This window comes from Ornithodoros turicata, chromosome 9, assembly GCF_037126465.1.
Source record: "Ornithodoros turicata isolate Travis chromosome 9, ASM3712646v1, whole genome shotgun sequence".
NCBI classification, from domain to species: domain Eukaryota; kingdom Metazoa; phylum Arthropoda; class Arachnida; order Ixodida; family Argasidae; genus Ornithodoros; species Ornithodoros turicata.
The window spans coordinates 5,104,198-5,119,752 of NC_088209.1; positions in this window are offsets into that span (position 1 = coordinate 5,104,198).

Sequence of the window (15,555 nt, forward strand, 5' to 3'; positions counted from 1 at the left end):
GTCCATCTTTCATTTCATACTGGGTCGAAGTTCAGTGTAATGGTGAGCAAAATGTGAGAGTACTGCAGCAGTTTTTCAATTCGCCGGTAGAAAGGCAGGTACACTTATGGTATTCTGAAAACCTAAGCTTCCACTCAGAAAAAGAATGATTAGCAGCGCTGCTCCGTAGACCCGTTTTAATGAACTCCGTCAAACCTCGAACAAAAAAAAAAAAAAGAAAAACAAAGAACAAATTCGAGCAGTAAGTGGGGAAGCGCACGCAGAACACGACGAAGCTTCTTTCTCTTCCTCTCCCAAACCCCATATAATCCCTCTTATACCCCAAACGCACTGTCGACAGGGGCGGATCCAGACCCTCGGTTTGGGGTGGGTGGGGGGGGGCGGTTTCTTTGTCGGAGCGCCTAGTGGGGGAGGGGGAAGAGGGAAATCCAATGTATAAACTGACGTTTTGGATCCGCCACTGAGGTCGAACACAATCTGGATCGGTTCCGCAATCCTGGTTAGAGCAATCCCGCTGCGCACGCTGCGCCCGTCCGCGCTTCATGTTCGTTTTCATTTGCAGCCCTCTGGCGGAAGCTTCACACAATAGATGACCCGACCTTTCTAAGAATCATGGGAAAAGTGTCGACTTCCGTGTCTAAACTAGCCGACGATGCACGCTTGGGGGTGCTGGAGGTGGATGTGCCTGGCTCTAGAAACATCTTTAGAAAGCGGTAAAGCGCGGCTATCAGAACCTGACTAAGGGTCAGTTCTCACTTGGCGACGCACGACGCGACGTCGTGTGCTGGCGGCGGAAATAGACGCGCATTTCCTGCGTTGGGAGAAAAGAAACGTAGTGCAAAAAAAAATGCATGTTGATTTTTTTCACCAAGCCGGCGAGAGCTGCCGAGAACGACATACTGGCGACCGCGACCAATTAGGTGACACAGAACGGCCACGCCTCCGGAGTTTTCGTCTGCTTTGGACGACGGAACGCCACTGGGGTGGGAACATGAAAATCGTGCGCGCTGACGGGGCGGCGGAAATGCACATCTGCTTCCGCCGCCCGTTCACGACGTCGTGTCGGGCGTCGCTAAGTGAGAACTGGCTCTAACAGGGTTTAAAATCTTGATATCTTTTAAAAATTGCAACATTTAAATGCTGTTGTAAAAGAAATTATATCTTCATCACCAAGACACAATGCTGGGTGAAGGGGTCTAAGGTGTATATAAAACTCTCGAAGTGATGTGTTCCATGATGTGAACATGTAAAGAGAATGTGCAAAATTGAGAGAGGCTCACCACAGTGCGTGCACTGGGGTGGTTCCTCCTCGTAAAGTAGGAACCCGTGAATGAGGAACATGATACTTATCTGTAAGCTCGATCGCATCAGACGATGACACAGATGATGCTCGATGACACAGACGATCCTCTGGGTAGCCCCCGTGAGGAAACCTGTATTGAGAGACCACACTGCTGCAAATAACACGACAAGATACAAATTATTATTATCGCAACAAGCTGACAACATAGCTCAGACACGAAGGCGGTATCCAAGTCACACCACACCACCGTTACGTAGGATTCTTTGTCACAAATCAAACCAAGGCACAAAACAATACCAATACATGAAAAAGGGTGACTATCTTGGTCTTATTATGACGTAATAATGAACTTATACGCGAAGGTGGTTCAAAGAAATGACTGTGCACTTGCTTCAGTAGAGCACACTTGGTACCGTGCTAGCAGTGCATGCAGAAAAGCGCTCGAGTGCTCGCACATATTGATGACACCACTATCAGTGTAGTGTAACATGTTCTCTCCAGCATATTATGCACTCAAACTGTATTTGCCGGCGGGTAAAATGCAAGTGTGTTCGCTCGAACCTCGGAAGAGCGATCAAACAACTTGCACCCAGTGCTGGTTTTGGGCAAAAAACACTTCATAATTGTCAAATAAATGTACAGAATAGACGCCTATTTATTCCTTGATAAAGAATGACTCACCTGTAGAAATTTCGGCCAGGTATCCTTGCCGGTACGGTTGGTACGACCGTAATTGCAAGAAGTTGCCATGATCGCTGCGGCGACTGTTTTGGGTACAGTAAGATGGCGGCCGGTTGCCGCACGCTCGCGCTCCCTATCCGCGATCCAGCCTTTTACAATCGAGATCAGTGTTATACATAGAGATCAGTGCTTCATCGTCGTCACGGTCGTTACAAGCTAACGAGTGGCGGGAAATTCAAAAAGGTGGGCGGGAAATTTAAAAAGGTGGGCACGTGATAAAGCACGTGCACGGCACTCTTCGCGCGATACGTGAAGGCCGTGGTACACGTCACGCACAATGTGTTACGTGCCCACCGTTTTGAATCTTCCGCCACTCGTTAGCTTGTAACGACCGTAAAGACGATGAAGCGATTAAGCCCCCAGGACTTTTCATTTTTCGCAAAAGTAAAATGAGCTTACAGGCGATAAACTAGTTTTATTTCTCGACGTAATCTCCAGCTGCACTAATGCACTTGTCGCAGCGTTTCACGGGGGCTTGGATGCCAGCAGCGTAGAAATCCTTACCGGCGCGTAGCAGCCGTGATCGGACCGCATTCTTGACCTCGTCGTCGCAGCTGAAGTGGCGGCCCCCAAAAAACGCCTTCCGTTGCCCGAAGAGATGGAAATCGCTGGTCTAGACTGTAAGGGGGATGTGGCAGCAACTCCCAGCCAAGTTCCTGTAAGGAGCGTGTCGTGAGATGCGCGGTATGCGGGCGTGCATTATCCTGTAGGAGGAGGACTCCTGTAGTGATGAGGCAGGCTGCTGTTGCTTCTGCGCCTTATGCACATCCCGGAGAACCTGGCAGAAATATGCAGTATTGATGGTGGTACCACTGGACAGAAAATCAATATGAACAATGCCAGCCTTGCCCCAGAAAACCGTGGTCATGATCTTACCCACAGACGGGGTGCTTCGGAACTTCTTGGGTGGCGAGCCCGGATGCTTCCACTGTTTGAATGCGCGTTTAGACTCAGAAGTGAAATGTTGCACCCACGTTTCATCGCACGTGACGATCCCATCAAGGAACAGTTGTCCTTCAGTGTCGAAACGGTACCTTAGGTCTTGGGAGATGTCCAATCTTCTCTGCCAGTCAAACACGGAGAGCTGCCTCGGGACCCAAGGGGCCCTAACTTTCCGAAACTGGAGGTGTTCATGAATGATAGTGTTCAACGTTCCCACGGAAAGGTCCGCTTTCAAGCCAGTTCGAGATCCGTCGGTCTTTGAGGAGCAGGCACTCCACAAGTTGGATGATCTCAGGAAATCTGACACTGCATGGGCTCTGAGCCGGGCCCGGCCGGAATCGTCCTGCACTGATGTACGGCCGTCTCGGAACCGTCTGCACCACTCAAACGCTTTGCTGCGGCTAAGTTTATCGTGGCCATACTGAGCCTGAAGTCTTCCGTGAATTTCAGATGACTTTACCCTTTCATTCATGAGAAACTTCACGACAATTCGCTGTTCGATGTGCGCGCTCACCTCGTTGTCGACCATCTTGTCCAGCACGTGTCTTCTGTTTAGCACAAACTTTGGACCACAACGTGATGAACGCGGAGGCCTGTTATAGGCCTGTCGCGTGTGAAAATGACGAGAAAGAAGTAGCGCGAGCCATTTGTACACTCAGAAGACAGGAAGTCCCTCTTTGACTTGAACACCCCTCGTATATATGCCTTCCGCAGATCAAATCATGCTACGTGAGCATACTAGAACTGCACAGATTTGCAGTACAATGATATTTGGGGGGGGGGGGGGATATGTTTAATAGAGTGAAAAAAAAAAAGAAAACGGAAATGTGGCCTGATATTTGGCCTTCCTACACTTTGACGCGACTGGCAAGAGGTAGAAGACGACGACACAGCAGCCTGCTCTGACATCCGAGCTTTACTACGGCGGCCCGCCATAGCTTTACGGAGCACCACTATCCTTCACGACATTGGACGGTTGAGCGCACGACGTAGTTTCCGCTCGCCAGTTGCCGTGCTGCCGATCTCAATTTCGGTCTCCACTTGAATATGAGACGATAACGGTCTCCTGAGGTCCGAGACTTTACTCATTTGAGTATGAACTCACCGTGAGGTCGTTCCCATCTTTGTTTTCTAATATGCAAACGACCCCAAATGCCAATTTTGATTTAATAATCTCACCATGTAGCACGCAGTTTTCAGGGGGCTACAGTCGAAGTCATTTTTTTTTTCCGCGTGAAAATTTTGCGCGTTTTCGAATAAAGCTGGTTTGAGGAGTGATTCGCGAGAACTGAAATTCGCGACACAGGTTTACGGGAGTGCTTTGCTCTTACATATGGTGCCGCCGTCAATACTCGGGCATACTTCGGCACGCACTAAGACATCCGTTGTTCACGGGGATGGCGGCGTTCTAGGTCAATCCCTTTATTCTCCTCACAGACTTGGGAGGAAAGGCCCTGTACAATGGCCTTTAGGGACCCTGCAGGAGGCCATAGTACTGGCCGTGTGGAGGTCAGCGAGTTCATTTTAACAGTTCTCATTCATTATCACTGAGGGCACGGAACAGTTCGGTTGAGATGTCGTACTACCATACAAGCTGGTTTTGAGAATGCCGGGAAAGGCATGTTGCGGATTCGTGGTATAGTGGTATATCTGTACAGTGTAATGCGTTTGTAGGAGTAAGAAATGCATAATCAATTTTCATTTCTTTACATCTTGCCTGATGGGATAAAACAACCTTCTGCGGCTTGCTTAAACTGCCTACGCTGCATTGGAGTAGAAAGGGTCAAGGTAGTCACGGTATAGCGTCGAACGCCACACGATTTTCGTCCTCATGTGACCAGGGTTATTCGCGGGAACTTACATTCCCGATTTTAGAGGAACGCGCGAAAAAAACAAAACGAAAACACACACACACACACACACACACTTCTACAGTAGTTTCTCCCTGTGCTGCCCTGCCCGGTGATAATAGCTGCGGATATTTCGAGATCTATCTTTGCACAAATGTTTTAAAATGCCGAAAACTTTCGAATTTGGTAAAACGTATAAATGCCGAAAATGCCCAACATAAACACCGAAAAAGCGGAACCCTACCTGCATAGACAGTTCATGCTGGGACAGCTCATACCACGCTCAACTCATACCTCGGCAACTCATTACACTCAACTTTAATATAGCGATCGTTATAGTTATATTTGATAGGCTCGCGCAAGATCTCGTGTCGAATGACGGGTTGAAGTGGTGCATTTAATGCGCGTTATGGGATAACCACAAGTTGAAGATCGGACCCCAGGACAATTCATAGCAAGACAGCTCATGACGAGACGAATTATACCAGGAGAGCCGACACCAGGACAAATCATACCAAGTGAACTTGTACCGCACACCTTGCGTACTACACACGTCTCATTCCAATTCAAGTCGCGCCGGAAATGACCATATAAGGAGAAATAACATTTACTGAAGCGCATTGAAGGGTCGTTGCAGAGCACCACATTTTAAATGAGGAATTTGGAAAAGGAACTAAATGGAGAAAGGGGGACCAATAATCAGAGATCTCATTGTGCAGTTCCAATAGTTTTTCTATTACTTTTCAATGTTTCTTTAATGTGCTTCCATAAACTGGGTATCGTGAACTTTCTGTATTTTCTTCTCAGCATTTCTCCATGACACTTCAAATGGGACGAGTCCAGACTAGTATGAGGTGAGGGCGGCATCAGCTTTGCCTGAAATACAGCAGCTAAAACACCCTAGAAAAAAGGGGGGGGGGGGGCATCCGCTTGCGGACCCCTTGCAGATAACATTGTGACGAGCCGGAATACGGGTTGGTGCCGTGCACTTACTCAAACCACCTCACGACCCTTCAATGTGCTTCAGTATAATTGTTCTTCTGGGGATTCGTACATCTCCTTCACTGCAAAGTCACATTCTCTGATATTTTTTTTCCTCGAACGGTCTTCCCCGCCGCAACTTCAATTGGTATGGGACGTTATGAGTTCGCTGGTATAAGTTGCCCCTGTATGAGATAGTATGTTGGTATGAGTTGCCTTGCTGTAACTTGTCCCAGTATGAGCTGAGTGTGGTATGAGCTGGATGGGTGGTCACTTGCCGAACATTGTCTTCACATCTTTCCCCTGTATACCAAGACGTGCTGGAAGGCCCATAGGCAAGATAATTTGGTCTTCATCCGTGCACTGTATGGACTAAAACAGTGAAATTTCCTGTTTATTCTCGCGTCGACGTCCTCTTCTTGGCAGTAACGGTGTTTCCATATGACAAGTAATAGCAACTCCTGGCGAGAGTGAGAGAGAGAGAGAGAATACCTGTTTATATACAAACATTGGAGCTGAGTTATACCCATCAGGGGTCTGCTGCCAATATTCTCTCTCTGCCACGATCAGGCCACATTCAACTATAGTTGTGTCAGGATCCGACACAGGCTGACCACTGGCCTAACACACGAGCACGGTGTGAAATGTTCAGTGGACACCTGGGGTACGATGCTGAATTACAGATAACGTCCGTACACTCTAAATCCAGTGACACATAGGTGCCGTCTGATCAACTGGCACATCTTTTAAAAAAATGTGCCAGATGACTTCAAGGGGCCCGCCACGCCTGCGAAAGCTGCGGGTGCTCTGTGCCTCCTGAAACAACTGGTACGACATATCTGCTGCCGCCAGGAGTCACAGTGTACCGGACGTATTGAAGGGTTACTCATACTCCGTAATACACGAGACAATAAAACGTACCAAGGACATCGAACTTGAAACACTATTTAATTGGCGTGGATATACCTTTAAATTGCATCCAGTACATCATCGTTTGCCGAATGGAATGCATACACGGTTCACTAATCTCCCCACACACATATGGAGCACATGTTGCACGGGCACACAATCCATCCGATGCACCAGGCAGTCCTTTAGACATCGAACACACAATCGTAGAAACTCCGAACAGGCTAGCACTACAAAGCTCAATCAAGACCATCCTTAATTACGAACACGACAGTTCCTCAAACGAAGTGACCGACGAACAATTGTCCAAGCAAGGGGCACCAGACACGCTTCGATGTGCGAAACAGTTGCAATTTTGCCACGTATGTGTGACAGTTGAGACAGGAAACAACCTGTGAAGATACCGAAGTAAATATCAGGCTGGCATTGTTCCAACGTCAATGCTGGAGCAGTACACCATTTTGTGACCCACGTCCTTGCAATGGATACAGTCCAACATACAATTAGCCTCACTTATAATGTACACCGTCGCTTCACGCATGTGGCCGATCCCCTCCTGTCGCCATTTGCAATGCGTCCACCGTTTGCAACAGAACCTACTCCGATGGTTAAACACAAGTGAAACACACGCGTCGAACAATGCATCACAGCTACTCAAGCAGCACACAATATTGGGCCCATATGGGCTGGTCAGTGGCGATACGGGTCCAATATGGGACCCGTTTCGCCAAGATTTCCCCCATATTAGCTGAAACTGGGCAATATGGGGCCCATATTGCCCAGTTTGAGCCAATACTAGGAGAATCCTGGCAATATGGGCCCCATATTGCCCACTTTGAGCCAATATTAGGAAAATCCTTGCAATATGGTCCCCATATTGCCCGTCTACACCCTATACTGACTGAAAATGCAGAAAATGGTACGCGCCCGTGTTGTACAAATGCACAAGCAGCACGGCAAGATTGGACGTTGAAGGGTGTGAAATGGCCACTTCAATCCGACAACTTCCCGCAGATGGTACACATTGTTCGAAACAGTCTACATACGTGGCAATCCCATTGCAACCATCACTAGAACTCGACAACTCAACTTTCCACTTTCTGAAAGCAGTGGCCATCTTGTTTAGCGATGCCAATGCCAATCGGCCGAACCGACTGAAAGCGAGCGTGGTCGTTTGAGCGAAAGTCACGCGTTCTACAACTAATGCGCATGCGCGACAGTCGGATCGGACGTTTCATACGGGCTAAAATGTCGCTAGTTCCTGTAATGACAACGGAATTGCGGCAGGTCAAGTAAAAAACAATGTTTGATAGAAGGGGATGGCTCTCATCTCAAGTTACGTGCTTTCAAGTTACTGCAAGCAGTGTGAGTTGCTGAGGCGTACACAGTAAACTTTTTTACACTTTTTGGTGTAAATGGCTTGTCCCATGGCGCACACCTTTTTGGTGTTGCCTCTCCACTCAAATGATGGGTCTAATACACCATTTAGTTAAGTGTATTCCTAATAAAACACTGTTATAATGGGCGTTTAAAAACACCCTTAAAAAGAGAGTATTCTATTGAAAACACCTTTTATGATGGAATTATTTGCTATCAAATATTCCCTCCCAAATAGTGTAATATAAATTTCCGCGGCAGCATGCCGAGACCAGTGGCCGAGACACACAATTCGACGTTCTTGCTTCTGCGGGAAGCAGGACCGTGAACACGGCAGACTTCCAGCCGTGCACTCTAACTCGTTTCACACCTTCAAGGTGTAAAATAGATGTATTAACAAAGATCACACCCCTTTCACACCTTACAACTTTGTTTTGGAAGTTCCTGAGGGTGTAACGTTGGTGTACTCCACCCTCAGGTGAAATATGATGATAGTGTGTCGCATGGGTGTAGAAAGGGAGTATGTTTGTTTTCGTTCACATGAGCAAAAGTAAATATATACAACAACATGGAACAGGAAGTTACATTACAACAGTGCATGGCCTGGATTTACAACAGGTCTACCATCTGGTAATGCATGCATATTTAGAAGATCTGTTGAGATAGTGCTTAAATTTCTTAAAACACGTTGCTCCTCATTGCAAGACAGAACAAATACATGATAGTGCTCATCATACTCAACTGTAGTTAATGTTTGTATGAGAAAAATGGTATCAGAGTTAATAACATGTATGCCTGCAATCTCAATAAACGCGTGTAAGTCCTCCTCTGAAGATTCTTTGGCAACAAAAGCCAACAGCAAATGTGTTATCATTATCAACTGCACTTTTCACATAGACTATAGATTCTGCATGAATCTCCTTGGAGCCATCAGTAGATGTGGCATTTCTGATGAAGGGCTGCGACCATACATACATTTGATAAAATTGATGTCTTCTTGCTAATGAAAGGGTTATCTTCTTAAAATGTCTAGTTTTTCTAGCAACATCTTTAAAATGCTGGTGTTTCCCTTCGAAACGCGTACAATCATACAGATAGGAAAGGACCAAACATCATGATGAGTCGCGGATAATGAACAACGTAATGCATTTTACAGGGGTTAGATATTTGTGGCTACAACACTGCAAAGCCTTGAAGAAACGAATAAATGCAGCGTTCTAAGTAATGAACATGCATATGGGGGAGGTGCCTGCTCATGAGAAGGTCTACAGTTTCACGAAAAGCTATATACAGCTGCCACGCTTCATTGCCATGCACAGCTGCCACGCCATACGTGATTGTCCGTATGTCGGCTGTGCATGTTTACACATATTTAGTCACCTTGATGTGCATACATATATGGCCCTCAATGTGATTATACGCATAATGACATTGATTATACGCAATATGCTGGTAATTGTGAATACACAGTTACCAGCTTATTGCCACAAACCCAGCAGTTTTATTCGGCGTTACACCCTTTACACCCCAAGTGCCATGAGGGTGTTAAAATACACCTTAAAAGGTGTGCGCCATGAACATTTTGATTTACACCCTTTAAGGTGTAAAACGATTGCAATGAAGCGTGGCAGCTGTATATAGCTTTTCGTGAAACTGTAGACCTTCTCATGAGCAGGCACCTCCCCCATATGCATGTTCATTACTTAGAACGCTGCATTTATTCGTTTCTTCAAGGCTTTGCAGTGTTGTAGCCACAAATATCTAACCCCTGTAAAATGCATTACGTTGTTCATTATCCGCGACTCATCATGATGTTTGGTCCTTTCCTATCTGTATGGTTGTACGCGTTTCGAAGGGAAACACCAGCATTTTAAAGATGTTGCTAGAAAAACTCGACATTTTAAGAAGATAACCCTTTCATTAGCAAGAAGACATCAATTTTATCAAATGTATGTGTGGTCGCAGCCGTTCATCAGAAATGCCACATCTACTGATGGCTCCAAGGAGATTCATGCAGAATCTATAGTCTATGTGAAAAGTGCAGTTGATAATGATAACACATTAGCTGTTGGCTGTTGTTGGCAAATAATCTTCAGAGGAGGACTTACCCGCGTTTATTGAGATTGCAGGCATACATGTTATTAACTCTGATACCATTTTTCTCATACGAACATTAACTACAGTTGAGTATGATGAGCACTATCATGTATTTGTTCTGTCTTGCAATGAGGAGCAACGTGTTTTAAGAAATTTAAGCACTATCTCAACAGATCTTCTAAATATGCATGCATTACCAGATGGTAGACCTGTTGTAAATCCAGGCCATGCACTGTTGTAATGTAACTTCCTGTTCCCTGTTGTTGTATATATTTACTTTTGCTCATGTGAACGAAAACAAACATACTCCCTTTCTCCACCCATGCGACACACTATCATCATATTTCACCTGAGGGTGGAGTACACCAACGTTACACCCTCAGGAACTTCCAAAACAAAGTTGTAAGGTGTGAAAGGGGTGTGATCTTTGTTAATACACCTATTTTACACCTTGAAGGTGTGAAACGATCTAGAGTGTAGCATCTCAAGCAGACTCGAACAACATTCTGAATACCAACTCTCGCCCAGCGACTAAGGCTGTTCAGAGATTGCTATACGTGTCCGTTTCGCCATGCAACAGTCCATGACACTGGAAAGCTGCAAGTGGGAGAACAACACGAGGATGTGGACACCTCTTAGGTTAACATGAAACGTGTCATTGTCCACCCTGAAGAGGATGTCAGAGGTCATCCAGCGACGGTGAAACTCAACTGATTCAAGCACCGCACGCTCCCTGCAAAGAACTTTGCGAATCCCCGCGTTAACTAGCCGAATCACCTCCTGCACACTGAGGCTCTGCTGCGCGTGCACTCGCCGACAGCGTGAAACCCACACTTGGTAGTTGATTTCGACCACCAAGAGCACAAAATGCCGCCTATCCCGCCGCGAGACAGGGAGGGGATACAGACCACGAACTGTGCTCCACTCAACATCCGTCAGGCTATAGAGGCTTGCTATATACACGATGCCAAAGGGAACCCGGCAACAAACATAAACTGAAAGCATGCTCTGCTGACTCCCTGTACTCGCAGAAGGGACAGCCGGGTGACGTTATACCGAAACGGGAAAAACGCTCACGCAGCGGCAAGACGTCATGCGCTAAGCGCCACTGAAGACTGGCCCGACGGGCGTCCAGCCAGCCAGCAGTGGTCGTACGCCCCGCTATGTGGCGCTGAATACGCGTCGAGTTCGGGGGTGGCCGATTAAGCGCAAGAAGTACCATGTAAAGGCGCCGCACAGGCCATGATGTTATATCATCATCAGGGAAAGAAGCTCGCAGGCTGCGCATTGCCACAACGTATGCCTTCAGGTGGGGAGCCACGCACTCTGAGCGCGGGAGAGTGTGTGTCAGCTCAGAAAAAAAAAAGAAAAAAGGAAAACGAATGTCGGGTCCTAACAGAAAAGTTAGTAGACCCTGAGCAGGATGCCGCTGCTCTGGGAGACCCTGAAAGATCGCGCGCAGACCTAAGGCAAGGCACTTCACTTTGAAATCGGGCACCAAAAGGCCGCCATCTACGCGAGGCCGATACATACGACCTCTCGATACCCATTCTACAGAACCGCCCCAGATAAACTGAAACGCCGCACGTGTAGCGGTCCGAAGAGTGGTCCGCGGAGGGATGGAGATATTGGCTAAATACCAATATTTACTCAGAAACCAAGACGCAGCAAGGCGCGCTCTGCAGGTAATGGGGAGTACGAGCTCTTTCAAGTCCCGGAGCACAGGAATACTACGCATATGGACACGTGCCCAGGTACTGGGAGATATTCCTGAAGGCAGGAAATCATACCCAAGAACGCGCACGGCATTCTTCACAGGAATACCAAAGGGTGCGGAGCACGACGGGATGAGGTTGACGAAAAGTAGTGCGCTTTTATCTCTATTGATCTGTGCATTAGAAACGCTACCGTAGCTGTCAATTACCTTGGCCCGCTTGCACGAAACAATCCTAAGTGTAACACTTGGCAAGTGTTGCACTAACGCGTTAGTGCACTAAGTTTAGGATTGCGGTTAAGTGGCTTGCACGAACACTTCGACGACCGCCCTAAGTCAAGTATTCTAAAGTGGATCGTGGCTACGAGCAGTAGCAGTTTTCGGAGGCTCTCATTGGTAGAAAGAGAACTTCCGGAGTTCATCCCAGGAAGTCGTGCGTCACGGCATGTTTGGATTCTGGGAAGTCGTCTGCTTCTGCCGTCGCACGTAAACAGTTTGTAGAACCAAAATAAGGTATTGTACTATCATTGTAGCTGCAAGAACGAGTTAGGTCACTTGTTGCGTGCCTTTGTTAAATAAAATAAAGCCTGTGGCCCAAAGTATGTCTCGAATTGCTCGATGATTGGGAATTTATCGCCAACGGCAGTGCCGGTGAGAGGCACTTCGCGTGCGGCGATCATTTTGAGAGTTGTTGCTAACGAAAAGCACAACACGTACGGCACCCACAGCATAAAAAAATGAGACGTTGTTAGTATTGCGAGGAAAATGCGTACTGTATTGCGAGATACAGTTGGGGCCAACGACGAATATTCGATACGCGGTTCATAGCGGCCGACATGTTAGTCCTAAGCTTTAGTGCGGTAGTTTAGGGTGCTCCTAGGACCCTTGGCCAGCGTCCTAAACTGCGCGGAGAGAGCGCCACCACTTTAGTGTTGTAGAAGTTTCGTGCAAGCCACTTACGGCTCCGGCACTACACTAAGTGGGGAACTCGTTAAGTATTACACTAAGTTTGTTTCGTGCAAGCGGGCCCTGGAGAACATTCCCGATAGCTCCCTCGTCGGTCAGGATGAGAGATAGGTCGTCTGCATACGCAAAAAGCGGTAACGCAAATGTGCCCGGGAGGGCGAGCATCCGGGATGCAACCGTGGATGCGAGGGACTCTAAAAGCGGGCCAAACACTAGGGCATACAGTGCCGGTGACAGGGGGCAGCCCTGGCGGACACCAACCTTTATGGGGAAGTTAGCAGAGGTACCCCCATTGACACCAATGAAAGCTGACGCACCAGCATACAGTGCTCGGAACCACGATATGATCTCGCGATCAAACCCACTCGCCTCCAACACACGGTACATGTATTCATGAAGCACACGATCAAAGGCCTTCCTTTGGTCAAACGACACTAAAACACAAGGTCGCCGCCGACTATGTGCCCAGGACAAGGCGTCTCTTAAAGCCTGCGTATGAAGCGTGATGGACCGCTCAGGGACAGCACAGGCCTGGAAAGGAGGAATGACTGTAACAAGAACTGGAGAGATGCGTTGCAAAATCGCTTTTGATAAAATTTTGTAGTCAGTATTAAGCAGTGAAACAGGACGATAGGCATTTGGGTCTTGTTTTTTGGAAGCATCCTTGCACAACAAGGTGACAATTCTCTCACGCATGGACGGACAGAGGAGATGTCGTGCCAAGCACTGATTCAACAGAACTGTCAAAGGCCTCCGAAGAGTGGACCAGAAGCACTTATAAAATTCAGCTGGGAGGCCATCGGAACCGGGAGACTTTCCTGTGTGAAGAGCTTTGACGGCAGCAGTATATTCGTCCACAGAGAACGGGGCTGCACTGAGCTTAATACGTCGTGCGTCCGGCAAAAACGCTCGGCCCTCGACGTCGGCAGGCTGCACGGAGTCAAAAAGCGCCATAAAATGATCACGCAGCAGTGATCGAACTCCATCAGGGTGCTCCTGAGCCGAACCGTCGGTTGCAACAAGTTGCTCGATGACACTGGGTTGGAGGTAACGGCCAAGCAAAAGGCGAGAGCAATATGCTTCTCGCGACCAGCGCTCGACAGTCTGTGCTGCCGCAAACTGGTCCCAGAAACGTAACCTCAGAGAGGCTAGCCTCCCTAGCACGTCCTGTATGGCTTGAACATTGCCTGGGCCTCGCGACCCAGGATGGCGCAAAATAGACAGCACTTGCCGGAGGTGCACAAATTCCTCCCGGCTCTCCCTTGCACGCCTAGCTCTCCATTGACGAAAAAGTCTCGCGGCTCCTAATTTGGTCTCTTCCCACCATTCCGGTGAGACTAAAGTGTCAGCGCAGCGATCAACAAGGAACGCTTTGACGTCGTTACGAATTTCTGTGTCTCGCAGTAGCTCGGCACAAAGCCTCCAACAGCCGGATCCGGAGCGAGAACCTCGCAACCCAGTGAGCGAGAGACGCACACCCTCATGGTCAGAAAGATCTCCAGAGGGAAGCACATCACATTTCAAAACATGGCTACCCAAACAAGGAGAAACGTACAAACGGTCAAGTCGGCTATGTGCACCCTGAGCATTGCACCACGTGTACTGGTAAACTCCAGGATTTATGTGCGAAAATGCATCTATGAGTCCTAGGCCGCCAACTAATTGCAACAGGCCCTGGTTTACAGGCCTGCTTCCACTCCCATGACCGTCAATAGTGCAATTAAAGTCCCCCGCAATCACAAGGTTTGGGTTACCCACCATGAAATAATCGAGTCCCCTAAAAAATTCCGTACGGTCACCCCGGTGGACCGGAGCGTACAAGTTCACAATTCTGAGAACTGTGCCCGCTGTGTGCTGTGTTGTTGTTGTTGTTACACATAATCTGGCAACACACATAACAACTCGTTTATTTGAAACTGATTTGGGAGGATACAACCTCTCAGTTTCCACTGTAGACTCAGTAGCCTATGTTGGCGTGTCGGATGGATCATATACTGAAATACAGTTTGTTGGAGCACGTTCGTTACATGTGGTGGGGCGCGAAACGTTCGTAACGGTGACAGGAATGCGTTTTTGCAACTAACACCCACGTTTGCAACGAGTCAAAGATATAAGGTACATTTCTAACATCCCTCCCTGTCAATACTGTGTTTTTAACTCAGGTTATCGTCTATAATGTGATTACTTGGTGAGCGGAGCTGTGAAACCAGCATATTTTTTCTCTCACGAAAATTTTAATACCATGTTCCCAATCCAAATGGGGTGTAAAAAGGTGTATTAGACGGTAAACACCTGTTTCAACACCCCACTTTACACCCGTAATGATCGACATTAGATAAAACGTGGTGTATGTCGATATTACACCCTTAGTAATGCTCTTCTTGCAACCTTTGCGGAATAGAAGATGGTGTTTTTATAAGAATACACCTTATTTGAGCAAATAAATGTGTAAAATGATTTACTGTATATGTCCGCCACCGTCACGAAAGCGTTTCTTTCCTTTGTACTCTCGGAGCGGGTTGGAAATTTTTGGTGTATAGAATTTTGCGACCCCAATGAAGGCTTTTGAGGGATGTTTGGCATTCGCAGTTCCGTGGGACTGCCTGTGTCCTTCAGCAAGGCGGAGGTCGCACCTGTTCTTCGTTTTTGGCGTGATGCAATGTTGCTTTTGTAAT